The sequence below is a fragment of the Giraffa tippelskirchi genome, chromosome 12 (assembly GCF_054371585.1).
Source record: "Giraffa tippelskirchi isolate mGirTip1 chromosome 12, T2T-mGirTip1v1.2.pri, whole genome shotgun sequence".
In the NCBI taxonomy this organism is placed as follows: Eukaryota; Metazoa; Chordata; class Mammalia; order Artiodactyla; family Giraffidae; genus Giraffa; species Giraffa tippelskirchi.
In genome coordinates, this window is record NC_137286.1 from 127,447,051 (window position 1) to 127,468,153 (window position 21,103).

The 21,103-nt window shown below is 37.5% G+C and overlaps 1 long non-coding RNA gene and 1 pseudogene across 2 annotated transcripts in view; both read left to right on the forward strand.

Moving 5' to 3' along the window:
• The window catches only part of LOC145529435 (uncharacterized), a 286,481-nt gene that overhangs the window by 89,933 nt on the left and 175,445 nt on the right, over window positions 1–21,103 (forward strand). The gene's annotated exons all lie outside the window — the stretch shown is intronic.
• Window positions 19,057–19,812, forward strand: LOC145530124 (vesicle transport through interaction with t-SNAREs homolog 1B pseudogene; annotated as a pseudogene).

Genomic DNA, 21,103 nt, shown 5'->3' on the forward strand with positions numbered 1-21,103 from the left:
TTCTCAGCCTCTACTTCAATTGACGTCAGTAACATTTCCCATAGTCTTTCAGTCATTCTTCTTAGACATTCTTAGAAGATGTCTTAGACATGCCTGAGACATTCTTACACGTGTCTTCTTAGACATTTCAGTCGTTCTTCTTTATTGGTCCCTAGAACCTTATGCTTTCTAATTTTCTTGCTCTCTGATCAACTTCCCCTGTCAGGCTACGTTGTTAGTTACTTCCAGTTTCCCAGACCAGTTAATACTGGATGCTTTTGGGCTCAATCCTGCCAAATATCCTAACAATATATCAATCCTGACATATGCATGATATATATATATATATCATACATATCAGATACATATCTATTGACTTAGTTGATATTTATTTTAGGATATTCAATAAATATACCATATACCAGTAGCTCATTCCTTCTATTACTAAGTAATACTCCATTTTGTGGAAATAGCACGGTTGTTGTTATCACCTAGTCATGTCCTGCTCTTTGCGACCCCATGGACTGCAGCACGCCAGGCCACCCTGTCCCTCACCATCCCCCGAAGTATGCCGGAGTTCATGTCCATTGCATCTGTGATGCCATCCAGCCATCTCATCCTCTGATGCCCACTTCTCCTTCTGCCCTCCTATCTTCCCTAGCATCAGGGATTTTTCCAGTGAGTCCACTGTTCATATCAGATGACCAAAATCCTGGAGCTTCAGCTTTGTCACAGTTAACTATCCTTTGAATTTAATGGAAATTTAGGTGGTTTTTACTTTTTGACTGCCATGAACAATGCTTTTATGAACATCCATGCACAGAACTTTGGAGAAGGCAATGGTACCCCACTCCAGTACTCTTGCCTGGTAAATCCCAGGGACGGCAGAGCCTGGTGGGCTGCCATCTCTGGGGTCACACAGAGTTGGACATGACTGAAGCGACTTACCAGCAGCAGCACAGAACTTTGAGTGAACTAGTGTTATAGTTCCTCTTAAGTTTATAATAGTAATTTCTGGAATATTTGGTATTTTTTTTTTCTTCTTCTTCTTTTTCTTTTTCTGTTCCATTTTTGTGGGCTTTTCCCTTCTTTGTCCTTCAGCTGCCACTATTTTGGACTCCTTTTTCCTTAGTAAGTACCTAACCTTTCCCCCTCAAAATATCAGTTCAGTTCAGTTACTCTGTAGTGTCCGACTCTTTGCAACCCCATTAACCACAGCACACGAGGCCTCCCTGTCCATCACCAACTCTCAGAGTTCACCCAAATCCATGTCCATTGAGTTGGTGATGCCATCCAACCATCTGATCCTATGTCGTCCCCTTCTCCTCCTGCCCTCAATCTTTCCCAGCATCAGGTCTTTTCAAGTGAGTCAGCTCTTCATGTCAGGTGACCAAATATTGGAGTTTCAGCTTCAAAATCAGTCCTTCCAATGAACACCAAGGACTGATCTCCTTTAGGATGGACTGGTTGGATCTCCTTGCAGTCCAAGGGACTCTCAAGAGTCTTCTCCAACACCACAGTTCAAAAGCATCAATTCTTCAGCGCTCAGCTTTCTTTATAGTCCAACTCTCACATCCGTATGTAACTACCGGAAAAACCATAGATTTGACTAGACGAACCTTTGTTGGCAGAGTAATGTCTCTGCCTTTTAATATGCTGTCTGTGTTGGTCATAACCTTCCTTCCAAGGAGTAAGCGTCCTTTAATTTCATGGCTGCAATCACCATCTTCAGTGATTTTGGTGCCTCACCTCACAAAATAAAGTCAGCCAGTTTCCGCTGTTTCCCCATCTATTTGCCATGAAGTGATGGGACCAGATGCCATGATCTTAGTTTTCTGAATGTTGAGCTTTAAGCCAACTTTTTCACTCTCCACTTTCACTTTCATCAAGAGGCTCTTTAGTTCTTCTTCACTTTCTGCCATAAGGGTGATGTCATCTGCATATCTGAGGTTATTGATATTTCTCCCGGCAGTCTTGATTCCAGCTTGTGTTTCTTCCAGCCCAGCATTTCTCATGATGTACTCTGCATATAAGTTAAATAAGCAGGGTGACAATATACAGCCTTGATGTACTCCTTTTCCTATTTGGAACCAGTCTGTTGTTCCATGTCCAGTTCTAACTGTTGCTTCCTGACCTGCATACAGGTTTCTCAAGAGGCAGGTCAGGTGGTCTGGTATTCATTCCGATCCCTTTAAGAATTTTCCACAGTTTTTTGTAATCCACACAGTCAAATTCTTTGGCATAGTCAATAAAGCAAATAGATGTTTTTCTGGAACACTCTTGCTTTTTCAGTGATTCAGCAGATTTTGACAATTTAATCTCTGGTTCTTCTGCCTTTTCTAAAACCAGATTGAACATCTGGGAATTCATGGTTCATGTATTGCTGAAGCCTGGCTTGGAGAATTTTGAGCATTACTTTGCTAGCCTTTGAGATGAGGGCAATTGTACGCTGGTTTGAGCATTCTTTGGCATTGCCTTTCTTTGGGATTGGAATGAAAACTGACCGTTTCCAGTCCTGTGGTCACTGCTGAGTTTTCCAAATTTGGTGGCATATTGAGTGCAGCACTTTCACAGCATCATCTTTTAGGATTTGAAATAGCTCAGCTGAAATTCCATCATCTCCACTAGCTTTGTTCGTAGTGATGCTTCCTAAGGCCCACTTGACTTCACATTCCCGGATGTCTGGCTCTAGGTGAGTGATCACACCATCGTGATTATCTGGGTCGTGAAGATCTTTTTTGTACAGTTCTTCTGTGTATTCTTGCCACCTCTTCTTAATATCTTCTGCTTCTGTCAGGTCCATACTATTTCTTTCCTTTATTGAGCCCATCTTTGCATGAAATGTAAAGATATGTGAGGCCTATTTCTTTGGGAATAAGGGTGTTAAGATCTCTCTGTCTGCTTCCTGCTGAACTGGAATGGTGAGGGGCATTGGGCCTCCCCCTCTTGCTAGTCTCAAGCCTCAGAGTCCTTACAGCAGTGTCCATCTGAGGACGAGTGATATTTTCCATTGTCGGGTGTAGTTGTTTTTTTTTTATAGTTAATTTATTTATTTTAATTAGAGGCTAATTACAATATTGTAGTGGTTTTTGCCATGCATTGACATGAATCAGCCATGGGTGTACATGTGTTCCCCATCCTGAACCCCCCCTCCCACCTCACTCCCCATCCCATCCCTCAGGGTCATCCCATTGCACCAGCCCTGAGCACCCTGTATCATGCATCGAACCTGGACTAGCGATCTATTTCACATATGATAATATACACATTTCAATTCTGTTCTTTCAAATCATCCCACCCTTGCCTTGTCCCACAGACTCCAAAAGTCTGTTCCTCACATCTGTGTGTCTTTTGCTGTCTCATATAGGGTCATCGTTACCATCTTTCTAAATTCCATATATATGCGCTAATATACTGTATTGGTGTTTTTCTTTCTGACTTACTTCACTCTGTATAATAGACTCCAGTTTTATCCACCTCATTGGAACTGATTCAAATGCATTCTTTTTAATAGCTGAGTAATCTTCCATTGTGTATATATACCACAGCTTTCTTATCCATTCGTCTGCCGATGGACATGTAGTTGCTTCCATGTCCTGACTATGGTAAACAGTGCTGCGATGAACATTGGTGTACATGTGTCTCTTTCAATTCTGATTTCCTTGGTGTGTATGCCCAGCAGTGGGATTGCTGGGTCGTATGGCATTTCTATTTCCAGTTTTTAAAGGAATCTCCACACTGTTCTCCATAGCGGCTGTACTAGTTTTCATTCCCACCAAGAGTGTAAGAGGGTTTGATTCTTCAAGAAACAACATTTTGCAAAGTGACTGAACCATTTTGCTTTCCTACTAGCAATAGATTTGTATGCCTGTTTCTTTATATCCTCACTATCACTTGCTTTTATTTATTATAGCCATTCTTATAAGTGAAACGTTGAGTTTTGATTCGAGATGTTAAGTATCTTTTCATGTCCTCTTTAAAAGTTTTTATACTTTCATTATTGAATTGTCTCATCATATCTTTTTCCCATTTTTTTTTTTTATTTCTCATTAGGTGTTGTTTATCTTATTATTGTGTCAGAGTATTTATCAGATATGTGTTTACAATTATTTTATCAGAGTCTATTTTTTTAAAATTTCATCTTCTCAGTAAGGCATTCCATAATCGTATTTAAAGTTGTAATCAGCCTACAACTGGTTATCAACATTTGCTTTGTTATTTTTTAAGTATATATTTCATAACATCATCTAACATAATACAGGTATTTATATTTATTTTGATGTCTTTGTCTCTTTATTAGAATACAAACTCTTTGAAGAAAATATTTCATCTTTTTGTCACTGTTTTCTACTTGACACATTGCAGACTCTCATTATAATTTTTTGTCATTTGAAGAAAATGGTTCACAAAATTCATGCAGAATAAATGTCCTTAAAATAATAGTGCATTATTCCTTTTTTGTATTGTAAAATAATGCTCCTCTCAGATTTCTACTTCAGGGCTGTATTTAGTTCCTGCTGAAAGGCTAGCCATTGTGCATTATAACTAGCATATATACTATCAAATTATGTTAATAAGCATGGTGCATTCATAGAAATTTAAAATTTGAGGCAATGCATAAGGACATATTGTGTGTATATAAAATGATTTCAGCTGTCCAAATAATTTTATTATGATCTTGTTTTTTAAACTCTTTTCATAAACAGGTAAAATTGATTAGTATTCAGTAATGTACAAAACACCTATAACCTTTTGCCAAGCTTTGGAAAATTTAGTATTATTTTCTCGTTCTTATCTTGCAGCTAGTTCTACAACTAAATCAATCTTGAGTTTGTTTTTAGCTTCCTGCCTACTTAGGTTTAGAACCAATCTATTACAAGCTGTCTGAAGTTCTTTTCTGGATTCTAAAGTAATCTCATCCCTAATGCTTTCATACAGTAGCCATTTAATCTTCTTCATAGAGTGGGCAGAATAACCTTATACTTTACTTTTCTAATAAAATATTTCTTGGCTAAGAATTTCAAGTAGGAGAAGAGCTGGGCTATCTCATTCAGACACACATGCAGTATACTTAGAGCACCCATCTCATTCACAAATTAATTTTTGAATGGCTGGTTTTATATAACATGTATGAAAATCTATGTATTTTAAAATATTTTTAACACAAAAAAGAAAGAAACAGTTCTTGCTTCATCCAGGGAGAACTTAAAGTAAGTAGATTTTTTAAAATGGAGTTCTTTCAGTTTACTGATAATAAATGTGAATAAGTCACTTAGAGATTTATGTATCAATTCTGGCACTTAACAAATACAGTTGAAAATATTTAGCTCACATATTGTTAGGAAAATGAATAATGTATGCTTGATATGTTATTTGTTCAATAGATTAGAATATATATATATACACACAGATATGTATATATATATTATATATACACTGTAATTTTCAAACCACCTATTAGAAGATTTTTGACTAATAGATTACTAAACATTGTTTTCTCAATTACAGTTTTTTATAAAATGATCATAAAGCTATACTTTTATGGAGATGTTTTAGTTTTCCAATTGTAGTGTCTGGTGTATATATAATAGAGGAGTGAGAGACAGAAAGATAGAGAAAGGGACTTAAGTTACTTGATGATAATATATTTAAATGAAAGTAATGTTTTATACTACATTTCTAAATTCTTTTTCTTCACATTTTGTTTGGCCACAGAATACAGTTTTATTTTTTTTAATTTCTGTTCTTAAATATCATCATAAAGACCAAGTTTACTAAATTCCTTACGCTATCATGTTTTACCTTTGCCAGAAATACAGATGCAGACACACACATACACATGAGGTATGATAAAATTAAGTTTAAAGAATTTAACATAAATTTAGATATAATATTTCAGAATTGTTTCTCCTTATTTAACCAAGTTACAAATATACTTTCTCTAGGTTGACTTATACAGATAAGATTAATAATATTAGATTTGATTCTAGGAAAAAAGTCTAATTCTAAGTAAACTGAATATGTGGACTCTTTTCACTTAGTTTATTTTTTCCTTAATGTGTTCTAAATGCTTGAAACCATCTTATCCATTATAAATTTAAAATACCCTACATATTATTAAGTAGAACTAATAATTTCTTTGAATTAGTGAAAAACAGTGTTATTTATAATTTTTAGGCAAATAACATACATTCCAATATGGAAATGCATATTCATTGTCTTAAAATTTAGTTTGCTTTCTAATTAATTTAAAAATGCTTTTTTTCTATGATATCATAAACATATTTCCCTGGGCCCCTAAATTTAAAATTTGTTGTATGTTTTGTGGATAATATTTACTGAGTAATTGTAATTTCTCAAAATAAGTTATAATATGATAAGATTTTTGATAATATTTATTCATAAGTTGAAAAGTCAACCAATCCATTTTTTGAAAATATTACAGTAAAAACTTTACAAGGAAATGTCTAATAAAATTAAATCCAAAATTTTGTTTTTCTTTTGTATTTAAAATTAAGATTTATTTTTTATTGAGTAGCATTTGTTGATAAAACAGTATGTAAATTTCATGTTGTCTACTTATGTATACCCTACAGCATGCTTGCAACCAAAAATTTAATTTCTATACATCACTACAGTTGATCTCCTTCATTCATATCACCCTCCCCTACCCCTTCAATTCTCTGTTCTCCTTATCTACATTTTTTAAACTTAGAACTTCAAAGAGAGCAGCTTATAACTGTTGTGAACAGCATGATATTATGTATTTTAGATATTGTTCTGTGAATTAGCATTTTTAAAAGCATAAAATACAATGCTTTTCCTTTAAATAATTTTCAGTATCCCTAAAGAAAATCTTGTTTTGTGAAGTTAGCTCATGTGGCTTTCACTTAGTAATACATCCCCCAATTAAAACCATTGAACAAGATGTTTTAAACAGTGAAATTACATAATACCATATATTCACTCTCATGCCAAAAGAATTTGCACTTTGTCTCATTCTCATGAATATTTGTCTGCTTTTCTAACATATGTATTTGTGTATTTTTCAAAAATGCCTGTCAGAAAATATTTCAAAGTATATTTTTAAATGTTTACATACTGATCATATACCTAGCATAAATAATAAAACCCAAATATTCTTATAAATCATACTACTGATTCAGTGTATTGTAATCATGTCTCAAAAAATAGTTTTTAATAATTTATATTAAGTATTATGCTAGTAGCTAAACTATTTTATTAGAAAAACATTGAAAAATAAATACTGATTTTTATTTATAGAAATTTTTGAAAACTTATAATTCTATTGATATAATTATATTCAAAGCATAAAATGACCTGTTATGAATAGAAAGATAATGACATTTTTAAAGAGTAGTTTCCACTTGGAAATGATATGAGATCATCTTTAGAGGGCAGCACCTAACTAGGGAAAGAGATATTTCAGGTATAAGCAAGAATTTGAGTGCATGTTATAGCTGCTAAAACTGACAGTTAAAAGTCAGTTGGCCATTAAAATAACCACTTATTCACAGTTCCAGTGTAAAAAGAGACTAAATAACAGCATCTGATAGTAACCTAAATTGTTAATGAAATTAAAAAAAACACTTTATTAAACATCACTACTGGTTTAAAGCATATGTATTTTGTCAGTTAATATTAAAGCAACATTGAATTAATTTTCTTTACTCCTGCTGCTGCTGCTGCTGCTGTTGCTGCTGCTGCTTAGTCGCGTCAGTCGTGTCCGACTCTGTGCGACCCCATAGACGGCAGCCCTCCAGGCTCCCCCGTCCCTGGGATTCTCCAGGCAAGAATACTGGAGTGGGTTGCCATTTCCTCCTCCAGTGCATGACAGTGAAAAGTGAAAGTGAAGTCGCTCAGTCGTGTCCGACTCTCTGCGACCCCATGGGCTGCAGCCTACCAGGCTCTTCTGTCCATGGGGTTTCCCAGGCAAGAGTACTGGAGTGGGGTGCCATTGCCTTCTCCACTCCTAGCTGGGTAGTATATAGCAATAGTAATCCAGGCATTAACAACCATGTTTTATGAAAAGGAGAGAGTAAGAAGGTATTTCACATTTAATATTGATCATAGCAAAAAAATTAAAAAGAAGATACAACTAGTGGTGTAAAATGAATGAGGCTCTGCCTATATATTTTTTTATAGTTCTAATGAGACTAGAATTTTGAAACATGGGTCAGAAACTTTTGCTCCATATTACTTGAATGAAAAATAGAAAAAATTATTGTTAAGAAATTATACCATTAAATATTTTAATAATTAATTCATTAGGCCTGCTCACATTAATGAAACAATTGTTCCATCACTCCATAATTGTGTAATGGGATTATTGTTTTCTGCACACAATCAGTATTTCTGAAAATCACTGATATGATAAAATGATCTTCTGAAACTTTCTGTACGCAATGACAATACTTTTTTGAAGTTTTCAAACTATTAAAGACAAACTCAGTCAGTCAGTTCAGTCGCTCAGTCGTGTCCGACTCTTTGCGACCCCATGAATCGCAGCACGCCAGGCCTCCCTGTCCATCACCAACTCCCAGAGTTTACCCAAACCCATGTCCATCGAGTCGGTGATGCCATCCAACCATCTCATCCTCTGTTGTTGCCTTCTCCTCCTGCCCCCAATCCTCCCCAGCATTACGGTCTTTTCCAGTGAGTCAACTCTTTGCATGAGGTGGCCAAAGTATTGGAGTTTCAGCTTTAACATCAGTCTTTCCACTAAGACACTTTAAAAATTGTATAAACTGGCCTCTAATGATCTCGTGAAGTGAAGTTGCTCAGTCGTGTCCGACTCTTTGAGACCCCATGGACTGTTGCCTACAAGGCTCTCTGTCCATGGGATTTGCCGGGCAAGAGTACTGGAGTGAGTTGCTATTTCCTACTCCAGGGAATCTTCCCGACCCAGGGATCAAACCCAGGTCTCCCACATTGTAGACACTTTACCATCTGAGTCACCAGGGAAGATCTAATTATCTTGATGCTAAATATTACAGACAGTGTGTGTTATTACTTATTAGGATAAATTAATCACTTCAGTTCAGTCGCTCAGTCGTGTCCGACTCTCTGCGACCCCATGAATTGCAGCACGCCAGGCCTCTCTGTCCATCACCAACTCCCGGAGTCTACCCAAACCCATGATCATCGAGTCGGTGATGCCATCCAACCATCTCATCCTCTGTCGTCGCCTTCTCCTCCCGCCCCCAATCCTACCCAGCATTAGGGTCTTTTCCAATGAGTCAACCCTTCGCATGAGGTGGCCAAAGTATTGGAGCGTCAGCTTCAAATTCAGACCTTCCAACGAACACCCAGGATTGATCTCTTTTAGGATGGATTGATTGGATCTCCTTGCAGTCCAAGGGACTCTCAAGAGTCTTCTCCAACACCACAGTTCAAAAGCATCAATACTGCGGCACTCAGCTTTCTTCACCGTCCAACTCTCACATCCATACATGACCACTGGAAAAAATATAGCCTTGACTAGACGGACTTTTGTTGGCAAAGTAATGTCTCTGCTTTTAAACATGCTATCTAGGTTGGCCATAACCTTCCTTCCAAGGAGTAAGCGTCTTTTAATTTCATGGCTGCAGTCACCATCAGCAGTGATTCTGGAGCCCAAAAAAGTAAAGTCTGACACTGTTTCCACTGTTTCCCCATCTATTTCCCATGGAGTGATGGGACCAGATTCCATGATCTTGGTTTTCTGAACGTTGAGCTTTAAGCCAACTTTTTCACTCTCCTCCTTCACCTTCATCAAGAGGCTCTTTAGTTCTTCTTCACTCTCTGCCATAAGGGTGATGTCATCCGTATATCTGAGGTTATTGATATTTCTCCTGGCAATCTTGATTCCAGCTTGTGTTTCTTCCAGCCCAGCGTTTCTCATGATGTACTCTGCATATAAGTTAAATAAGCAGGGTGACAATATACAGCCTTGACGGACTCCTTTTCCTATTTGGAACCAGTCTGTTGTTCCATGTCCAGTTCTAACTGTTGCTTCCTGACCTGCATACAGGTTTCTCAAGAGACAGGTCAGATGGTCTGGTATGCCCCTCTCTTTCAGAATTTTCCACAGTTTATTGTGATCCACACAGTCAAAGGCTTTGGCATAGTCAATAAAGCAGAAATAGATGTTTTTCTGGAACTCTCTTGCTTTTTCTATGATCCAGCGGATATTGGCAATTTGATCTCTGGTTCCTCTGCCTTTTCTAAAACTAGCTTGAACATCTGGAAGGTCATGGTTCACGTATTGCTGAAGCCTGGCTTGGAGAATTTTGAGCAATACTTGACTAGCATGTGAGATGAGTGCAATTGTGCGATAGTTTGAGCATTCTTTGGCATTGCCTTTCTTTGGGATTGGAACGAAAACTGACCTTTTCCAGTCCTGTGGCCACTGCTGAGTTTTCCAGATTTGCTGGCATATTCAGTGCAGCACTTTCACAGCATCACCTTTGAGGATTTGAAATAGCTCAACTGGAATTCCATCACCTCCACTAGCTTTGTTCGTAGTGATGCTTTCTAAGGCCCACTTGACTTCACATTCCAGGATGTCTGGCTCTAGGTGAGTGATCACACCATCGTGATTATCTGGGTCGTGAAGATCTTTTTTGTACAGTTCTTCTGTGTATTCTTGCCACCTCTTCTTAATATCTTCTGTTTCTGTTAGGTCCATACCATTTCTGTCCTTTATCGAGCCTATCTTTGCATGAAATGTTCCTTTGGTATCTCTAATTTTCTTGAAGAGGTCTCTAGTTTTTCCCAATCTGTTGTTTTCCTCTATTTGTTTGCACTGATCGCTGAGGAAGGCTCTCTTATCTCTCCTTGCTATTCTTTGGAACTCTGCATTCAGATGAGAATATCTAATTAATCACTTACATATATAATTAAAAATAATTTACTATCTCTGCCATTAGTGGATTATCAGAACTACCACATAGAGCAGCTTCTTATCCATTTATAAGTTCAACAAATATTTAGTTATCATGTAAGTGTGCTAAGGATTCCTAGGAGCTGAGGATTCACTGATGCCCAAGACTTTACAACATAGGTTACTGTCTCATGAAACATATATTACCAGTTTTCTCATTTTACTTTTAGACAGGATGTGTGTGTGTGCGTTTGCTGACAAATGACTACAAAGAAGCAGTTTTTTGGACTGCCTCATCAAGGAAAAACTGTATTTTTTTTTAAGCAAAATTTGGTAAATATTACTCATATAGTCTAATATTTTAACCAATTTGGGATAGTAGATAATGCATTTTTTGTAATATTCTATGCTTATGCTGCTACCTGTCAAACCACTTAACATAATTTTTATTTTAATATGTGGCTAAATATAAAGCTATTGATATGTCTACATTACTCCAACCCCTATTTTGACTAATTATGGATTTTAATTGGTTGTCATAGCTTATTAATAATGCATATAATTAGCATTATGTAATAATTTAAAATCTATATTTAACTCAGTTTTCCTTTAGTTCTTTAATTAAATTCTCATTTTAAAATATTGTTTTAAGAGCATTACTTATTACTAGTTACAGCAACTAGCCTGGTTTAGAGATTTAAAATTCAGATATTATATCACTGGACTAGTTTTTACTGTTCTCTGCATTCAAACGAAGTACCAGGCACTCATGTAAAACTTAGATGAAGATGAAAGGGAGGTTTATTAAGACATTTATCTCCATGAATAAGGCAAAATCTCGGCCTGGTCAGGTTCTCACATTTTTATTAAGTGACTATAAAATTCAGATACACTTTTATGTTGTCAAAATATCAATTTTAATGCGTTGCATGAAAGATCCAGTGTGAAGCTTAAATTTGGCTAGTATGATCTACTATCAGATCATTAAAAAAGAGAAGAGATATGTTTCAAGTATATCTGTGCTCTTCTTGATAAATAGCCCCACAAATTATAAAGCAGTTATTTTATTGACCTGGAATAAAACTTCAGTCAGAAAAGAGAATAACGTGTTTTGTTTGTGTCTTAATATCAGCCTGCAAAGTAAGTGTATTTCTTGTCATACTATTATTATTATTATTAATTAGAATTGCTTAGCTTAGTGACTTGTCATTAACTTTTGAGTTACAACATTTGTCCTTTTAGGATTATTGCTCCTTCCATTGCTAAACATTGTTGTGAAATATTATTTATCTAGATTGAAACAAAAGCAAGTTTATTTTTAAAAATAGAATATACATAATCAAAGAATAAATACAAGCTGATTTGTGAAACAAATATTTAAAAATAAAATACAACAATAAAATAGCATTGAAAATTTTTTGGAAATATGAAAAAATACATTCAGTGTATAGCTATATGTTTATCTTATTTTTTATTCATTGCTGTTATTTCATCTGATTTTTTAAGTGTTTGTTTTTTTACCAGGCTCTGTGCCACATGCCTTGGTTATCACTCCTATTCTCAGAAAGTACTTTTTCCATAAAGGAGTCCTGTATAGTGGAAATAATATTTATAATTTAAAAACAAAGCTAAGTTTTCTTGATTTTTTCTTTTCCCATAGCTTTGATTTTTCTTTCAATTTCTTTACCTTTTTGGTCATACTAAAAGTAGGAGAGTAAATGTTAACTCTTAAAAAAGAAAGACGAAGAATTAGTTTTAGGATAGGAAGGGGATGTAAGTCATTTTCTGAAGGGGTTAGGCATGAAAAGGAAGAGATAAGCTGAAGAGTTACAGGAAGCAACCAGTGAGATATATGTATCCTTGCTTTACCCTCTTGTGCAAAATGCATTGGAGAAGATTTGTTTGGAAGAAAATCACATGCATAAGAGCTCATCCTCTGCTGCTGCTGCTGCTGCTGCTGCTGCTAAGTCGCGTCAGTCGTGTCCGACTCTGTGCGACCCCATAGACGGCAGCCCACCAGGCTCCCCTGTCCCTGGGATTCTCCAGGCAAGAGTACTGGAGTGGGTTACCATTTCCTTCTCCAGGGCATGAAAGTGAAAAGTGAAAGTGGAGTTGCTCAGTCATGTCCGACTCAGTGACCCCATGGACTGCAGCCCGCCAGGCTCCTCCGTTCATGGGATTTTCCAGGCAAGAGTACTGGAGTGGGGTGCCATTGCCTTCTCCCCTACTCTTTATTTAAAATCTCAGAGAAGATTACCACACAGATGAATCCTCTCATCAAACAGAGGCTATCAAATAGAGCAACCTATCAAATAGGCTATCAAGCAGAGCACCATGGGGTGGGGGGAAGTGATAGCTAGAGGCACTTGCTGGATTCCTGCTCCTGACTTGCTCTTGGTAGATGTGTGACACAGGTAGGTGGTAGAAGTATCCACAGGCCACAGGCAGGCATTGATATTAGCTGATTTACTGAAGGTCAGTTTGCCAGTTAATGAAAGTGAGGCACAGTGAATCAGTAATGAAAGGCTAGAAACGGAGCCATTGAACTGATGATGAATTGAGAATTACATTAAAACTTCAATAAGATTTACAGTACTGTTGAGTGTTGAATTAGGAAAACCCATAGGCCCCAACTAAACTAACAGAATTTCATGGACCAGAGACTTCACCATTGCTCACATGCTTACAGAAATGAATGAATTAGCCACCACACAGTGGAACTCAGTGAAGATACATATTGGTTTGCACACTTGAGGATTCATAGCACCTACAGCTACAACAGGGGGCTTCCACCATCATAATGGTCTACAAATTGGATCTAAGAAATTTCAATCTTATTTTCAAGTGTATTTACAAAACATAAATGAATGAATCATGACTTTGAAATTACTGTTTGCTTATGCATATCACAATTTCTATGGAAAAATATTAGAAATTGCCTATTTTCAAATACAAATCTACTTGAGACACACACACAAAGGGATTATAACAAAAAATAGTTACTTGTCAGATTGTAAGCAGTACACATCCATAGCAATCAAGAGCACCATGAAATCAGAAATTATATTCTAAAAGAATCCAACATCCCACCAGGTAGTCCTAAACATAATGAAAGCTACTAGAAGAACTGATACGTAAATCATTTAGTTAGCTAGTTTTACACTTAAATGTGTTTTTTATTTATTGACAATTTCTTGAAAATAACATATTGATAAATAAAAACACATCTGTATGGGGAAAAGATTTTATAACAAGTTACCAGACACAATGCTTAGGGAATCTAGCATTAAATAGACAATTGGTTATTATCAATGATTACTGGATGTAGTGGTGGATGTGGGGCATCTTTGGAAGTGTCTAGAGGGGTGAAACTGTAATCTGGAGATCCAGAATTAGGAAAATAATTCTCCAGTTGGAACTTGAAGATATATACAAATCCAGGCAGCCAAGTAAGCCAGTAATATGGTTTATTGTGATATTCTGCTTAAAATATAAAATTAAGGCTATTATTTTTACATGGAAGATTTACTTTCTATTGAAAATAATCACCTTACAACAAAATAGCCATGTAACAAAATCTTTGGCAAGGCTTAAATAAAGTTAAGATAAATGTTTAATCTTATTAAATATTCTTCTCCAACTTTACAAAATTTAAAATTCTTGAAAGTCTTGGAATTATCATATAACATGTAAAATAATTTGGACATTTATTCATTTGTTCTCTGTTAGGCTGAACCATTTTTCCAGCTGTGTAAGCCATATGTTCTCCAGTATCTGTTGACAGAAAGCTAATATTTGTAATTTAAACTTGAAATGTTACATAAATTTTTGAAATTTCAAAACATGCATGACGATTTTTATCTTACTTACTTGAAAACTGTAGTCAACAGAGTTGATTTCCCTCAAATCTTCCCATGGTTTTGAAATTCTCCTAAGCATGCTAGCTTTCATTCTGTTCACATCCCATTTGGCATCATATTAAACAAATCCTAAGGGCCCCTGATACTACTCTCCTTCTTATTTTCTCATTGTCTTCTTCTGATGAAAGATATTGGTTATAGGAACTGTGGTTGCATAATGTGGTTAGGATGCTTTCAAAGGCTTCTCCACTTGTTGCAGATAAAGTATGTATATGAGAAACATGGGAGGTTTAGACAGTTGCATCACAGGCAGAATGGCTCTATCTTCAGATTTGGGCACTTCATTTTCTTTCACAAAGTCCTAAAAGGCTAAAGTTTTTCTAATATTTTACTTGGCTTATGAAATAAAAGTTAATAGTATCAACTTGTGAACTGAACTCTCAGCGCTGTATATTGCTTTCTAAAATAGTCTCTGATTATTTTGCTTGTTTATTACCCTCACTGTCATCTTATAAATTTTGTACAATTATTATCTATCATGCAGATAACTTATAAATATATGCAGATAGAGGATGTCCTCACATCATTTGAAGAGGCCATTCTATGTTTCAAATTGATACATAAAAACAAGAACTACTATTTCACCTGGTCACTATCCACTAAGGAACAAAACCTGCTCTCAAATTTGTTATTTTCTATTTCTGATGCCCTGAAAGACTGTCTTTAGTTGTATCCAACTTTTTGCTCACTTAATTTTATTCTCATGATTTCAGTGATCTTTCTCCTTTGCTCAGTTTAATCTTTCTCAACAATCTTAATTCCCATGTTTAATCACCAGGATATTGATCATTGACTTCTTTGCTGGCACCTTTCTTTTAAACAGTCCATATCAGAAGCTAGTGCTTTTTCTTTTACTTTACCCTGAATCACTTCTCTGTTGCAGAAGCAGAAGCCACTAGGAATGAGCTGATATTCTATAAACTCTTGTGTGATAACAATCATGATCATACATGAGGCGAGCACTGACTGGTATGGGCCTAGTCCAGGTCAGGGAAAGTAGGTTGGACAGAGAAGGCAAGAGCCCAAGGGTCTCCTATCTGGCAGTATTATCTGCTTATGTACATTCCTGGTGTATCACCTATTGCTGCACCTTTTAACAATGATTTTCATTGGCATCCTCCTTAACTAGGATCTTGAAATTTTGTAGTTGCTCTGAATTTAACCTTAGTGTCTCTTTATCTAGACAGTCCTAACTATGTGTGCATGCTATGTCGCTTTAATCATGTCTGATTCTGTGCGACCCTATGGACTGTAGCCCACCAGGTTCCTTTGTCCTTGTAATTCTCCAGGGAAGAATACTGGAGTGGCTTGTGATTTCCTCCTCCAAGGGTCTTCCCATCCTAACTATCCCATATCTTTAAATTCTGTCTATAATTCTTCAGTTGAAAAATATCAATGCTAATTCCAATTGTCTTTCTGATTCCAGTTTAGGCAACTAACACTTCACAGCTTCCTTCAGTGTCTTGAAGTTAGTTGAGACCCAATCTAAACTAAATTTGTTTTTAACCAGCCAGTTCCTTATGAAGAGTCCAATATCTGGGAAAATGGCTGTATTTTATCCAGAGATCCTTATGCCACTCTTACAACCAGTAAATCATCCATCTCTTTCAACTCTTTCCTTTTATCTGTAGAGATCCATATATTCCCACTGATACTAGTTCAAGCTTTACCATGTTTTCCCAGCATGATTTTAACAACCTCTAAACACATTTCAATATATTCATCTTTATTAATATCAATTAAGTTTATAGAGCCATTATTATAATAGTTTTTGGATAATAAGACAAAATTACCAATTCTTTGCTTTACAATACTCTCTGACACAGAAAAAAGAATCTGTCTACAATCCAGGAGACCTAGGTTCAATCTGTGGGTCAGGAAGATCCCCTGGAAGAATGGAGTGGAAACCCACTCCAGTATTCTTGCATGGAGAATTCCATGGACAGAGGAGCCTGGCATGCTACAGTCCATGGGGTCACAAAGAGTTGGGCATGACTGAGTGACTAACAGTTTCACTTTTCATTCACTGACAGCTTGTTATTCTTAAGATAAACTTTAAAGAATAATAGACCATAAATTTTCTGTATTTATCTTGCTTCTGTCTATTTTCTGGACATAATATCATTTCATTATGAAAGCAGGGGTACTCTTAATGGTTTTAAATTCCTGGTGAGAAACAAACTTGCTCTGGATTCAGTGCTTTTGCACCTACTATTTTCTTTGACTTCAGTATTGCTCCATTTGTCCTTAACTTAAATACTCTCCTTCTATTTGTGGGTTTATATTCAAAGTCAATTTGTCAAAAATGTTTCTTCTGATTTTTCCTAATACTATGAAAGGACCATATTGTTTGTTCTTAATTCAAAATGCTTTCTCTCTTTTTGTCACTTATTAAATAACTATATTAAGTTTTTTTTCTGATTATTGATTAAGTACATCTATTCCGGGAAGATTTCATGCAAAGATAGGCTCGATAAAGGACAGAAATGGTATGGACCTAACAGAAGCAGAAGATATTAAGAAGAGGTGGCAAGAATACACAGAAGAACTGTACAAAAAAGATCTTCACGACCCAGATAATCACGATGGTGTGATCACTCACCTAGAGCCAGACATCCTGGAATGTGAAGTCAAGTGGGCCTTAGAAAGCATCACTACGAACAAAGCTAGTGGAGGTGATGGAATTCCAGTTGAGCTATTTCAAATCCTCAAAGGTGATGCTGTGAAAGTGCTGCACTGAATATGCCAGCAAATCTGGAAAACTCAGCAGTGGCCACAGGACTGGAAGAGGTCAATTTTCGTTCTAATCCCAAAGAAAGGCAATGCCAAAGAATGCTCAAACTACTGCACAATGGCACTCATCTCACATGCTAGTAAAGTAATGCTCAAAATTCTCCAAGCCAGGCTTCAGCAATACGTGAGCCATGACCTTCCAGATGTTCAAGCTAGTTTTAGAAAAGGCAGAGGAACCAGAGATCAAATTGCCAATATCCGCTGGATCATAGAAAAAGCAAGAGAGTTCCAGAAAAACATCTATTTCTGCTTTATTGACTATGCCAAAGCCTTTGACTGTGTGGATCACAATAAACTGTGGAAAATTCTGAAAGAGATGGGCATACCAGACCATCTGACCTGTCTCTTGAGAAACCTGTATGCAGGTCAGGAAGCAACAGTTAGAACTGGACATGGAACAACAGACTGGTTCCAAATAGGAAAAGGAGTCCGTCAAGGCTGTATATTGTCACCCTGCTTATTTAACTTATATGCAGAGTACATCATGAGAAACGCTGGGCTGGAAGAAACACAAGCTGGAATCAAGATTGCCAGGAGAAATATCAATAACCTCAGATATGCAGATGACACCACCCTTATGGCAGAGACTGAAGAAGAACTAAAGAGCCTCTTGATGAAGGTGAAAGAGGAGAGTGAAAAAGTTGGCTTAAAGCTCAACGTTCAGAAAACTAAGATCATGGCATCTGGCCCCATCACTTCATGGGAAATAGATGGGGAAACAGTGGAAACCGTGTCAGACTTTATTTTTTTGGGCTCCAGAATCACTGCTGATGGTGATTGCAGCCATGAAATTAAAAAACCCTTGTTCTTTGGAAGGAAGGTTATGACCAACCTAGACAGCATATTTAAAAGCAGAGACATTACTTTGCCAACAAAAGTCCATCTAGTCAAGGCTATATTTTTTCCAGTGGTCATGTATGGATGTGAGAGTTGGATGGTGAAGAAAGCTGAGCGCCGCAGAATTGATGCTTTTGAACTGTGGTGTTGGAGAAGACTCTTGAGAGTCCCTTGGACTGCAAGGAGATCCAACCAGTCCATCCTAAAAGAGATCAATCCTGGGTGTTCATTGGTAGGTCTGATGTTGAAGTTGGAACTCCAATACTTTGGCCACCTCATGCGAAGGGTTGACTCACTGGAAAAGACCCTAATGCTGGGTAGGATTGGAGGCGGGAGGAGAAGGGGACGACAGAGGATGAGATGGTTAGATGGCATCACTGACTCAATGGACATCTGTTTGGGTAGACTCTGGGATTTGGTGATGTACAGAGAGGCCTGGCGTGCTGCAATTCATGGGGTCGCAGAGAGTCGGACACGACTGAGCGACTGAACTGAACTGAACTGATTCCGGGAAGCGGCTCGTCTTGGGCGACTGTGGCAGCGGTCGCCGTGATTCCTGCGGGGCTGGGTGGCTGACAGCTCAGTAGGAACGGGCCCTGTGCCCAGAATCTCGGCACCCGCTGCTCAAGAGCGATCTGCGCCATGGCCACCTCCTCCACCTCCTCGGAGCACTTCGAGAAACTGCACGAGATCTTCCGCGGCCTCCATGAAGACCTGTGAGGGGTGCCAGAGCAGCTCCTGGGGATGGCAGGGACAGAAGAGAAGAAGTTAATCAGAGATTTCGATGAAAAGCAATAGGAAGCAAATGAAACGCTGGCAGAGATGGAAGAGGAACTACATTATGCACCCCTATCTTTTTGTAACCCTATGATGTCTAAGCTTCGAACCTACCAGAAGAACCTTGCCAAACTCCATCGGGAAGTGAGAAGTACACCTTTGACAGCCATTCCTGGGGCCCAAGGAGACATGAAATATGGTGCATACGCTGTGGAGAACGAGCGTATGAATCGGCTACAGTCTCAAAAGGCATTACTTCTGCAAGGCACTGACAGCCTGAACTGGGCCACCCAGAGTATTGAGCATTCTCATTGTATTGCTGCAGAGACTGACCAGATTGGCTCAGAAATCATAGAAAAGCTGGGGGAGCAATGTGACCAGTTGGAATGTACCAAGAGTAGACTGGTAAATACAAGTGAAAACTTGAGCAAAAGTCTGAAGACTCTCCGCTCAGTGTCCAGAAAAGTGACAACCAACAAGCTGCTAGTTTCCATCGTCATCTTACTGGAACTAGCCATTCTGGGAGGCCTGGTTTATTACAAATTCTTTCGCAGTCATTTAACCTCCTATAGGGAAGGGTTTGTGGACCCGAGCTGTGACTCTGTGAATGAATGGCCTTAGAGGTGTGGAAAAAATCTTATTGCTGCTGTGAACTAGCGGTTCAAGAAGGCACTGTGTAGCCAGACTGTGGATGGAGGGAGGAAGACGGAAAACCACTGAAATGTGAAGGAACAGCAATAAAACCAGTATGATATACCAAGGTAATAAATGTCGTTTATGACTTCTTTAAGTTTAAAAAAAAAAAAAAAGTACATCTCTTCCTAGAACTTAATCAGAACTAAAAAGATTTCCTTTTCATTATAGGGGACTGGAATACAAAAGTAGGAAGTCAAGAGATACCTTGAATACAGGCAAATTTGGCCTCGGAGTACAAAATGAAGCAGGGAAAAGGCTAACAGAGTTTTGTCAAGAGAAAGCACTGATCATGCTAAACACCGTCTTCCAACAACATAAGAGAAGACACTACACATGGACATCAGAAGATGGTCAATACCGAAATTAGATTGATTATATTCTTTTCAGTCAAAGATGGGGAAGCTCTATACAGTCAGCAAGAACAAGACCAGGAGCTGACTATGGCTCAGATCATGAACTCCTTATTGCAAAATTCAGACTTAAATTGAAGAAAGCAGGAAAAACCACTAGACCATTCAGGTATGACCTAAATTAAATCCCTTACGATTATATGGTGGAAGTGACAAATAGATTCAAGGGATTAGATCTGTTTGACAGAGTGCCTGAAGAACTATGGACGAGGTTCGTAACTTGTACAAGAGGCAGTGATCAAGACCATCCCCAAGAAAAAGAAATGTAAAAAGGCAAAATGGTTGTGTGAAGAGGCCTTACAAATAGCTGAGAAAAGAAGAGAAGTGAAAGGCAAAGGAGAAAAGGAAAGATATACCCATTTGAATGCAGAGTTCCAAAGAATAGCAAGGAGAGATAAGAAAGCCTTCCTTAGTGATCAGTGCAAAGAGATAGAAGAAAACAATAGAATGGGAAAGACTAGAGATCTCTTCAAGAAAATTAGAGATACTAAGGAAACATTTCATGGAAAGATGGGCACAATAAAGGACAGAAATGGCATGGACCTAATAGAAGCAGAAGGTATTAAGAAGAGGTGGCAAGAATACGCAGAACTATACAGAAAAGATCTTCAATACCCAGATAACCGTGATAGTGTGATCACTCACCTAGAGCTAGAATCCTGGAATGTGAGGTCAAGTGGGCCTTAAGAAGCATCACTACGAACAAAGCTAGTGGAGGTGATGAAGTTACAGTTGAGCTATTTCAAATCCTAAAAGATGATGCAGTGAAAGTGCTGCCCTCAATATGCCAGCAAATTTGGAATACT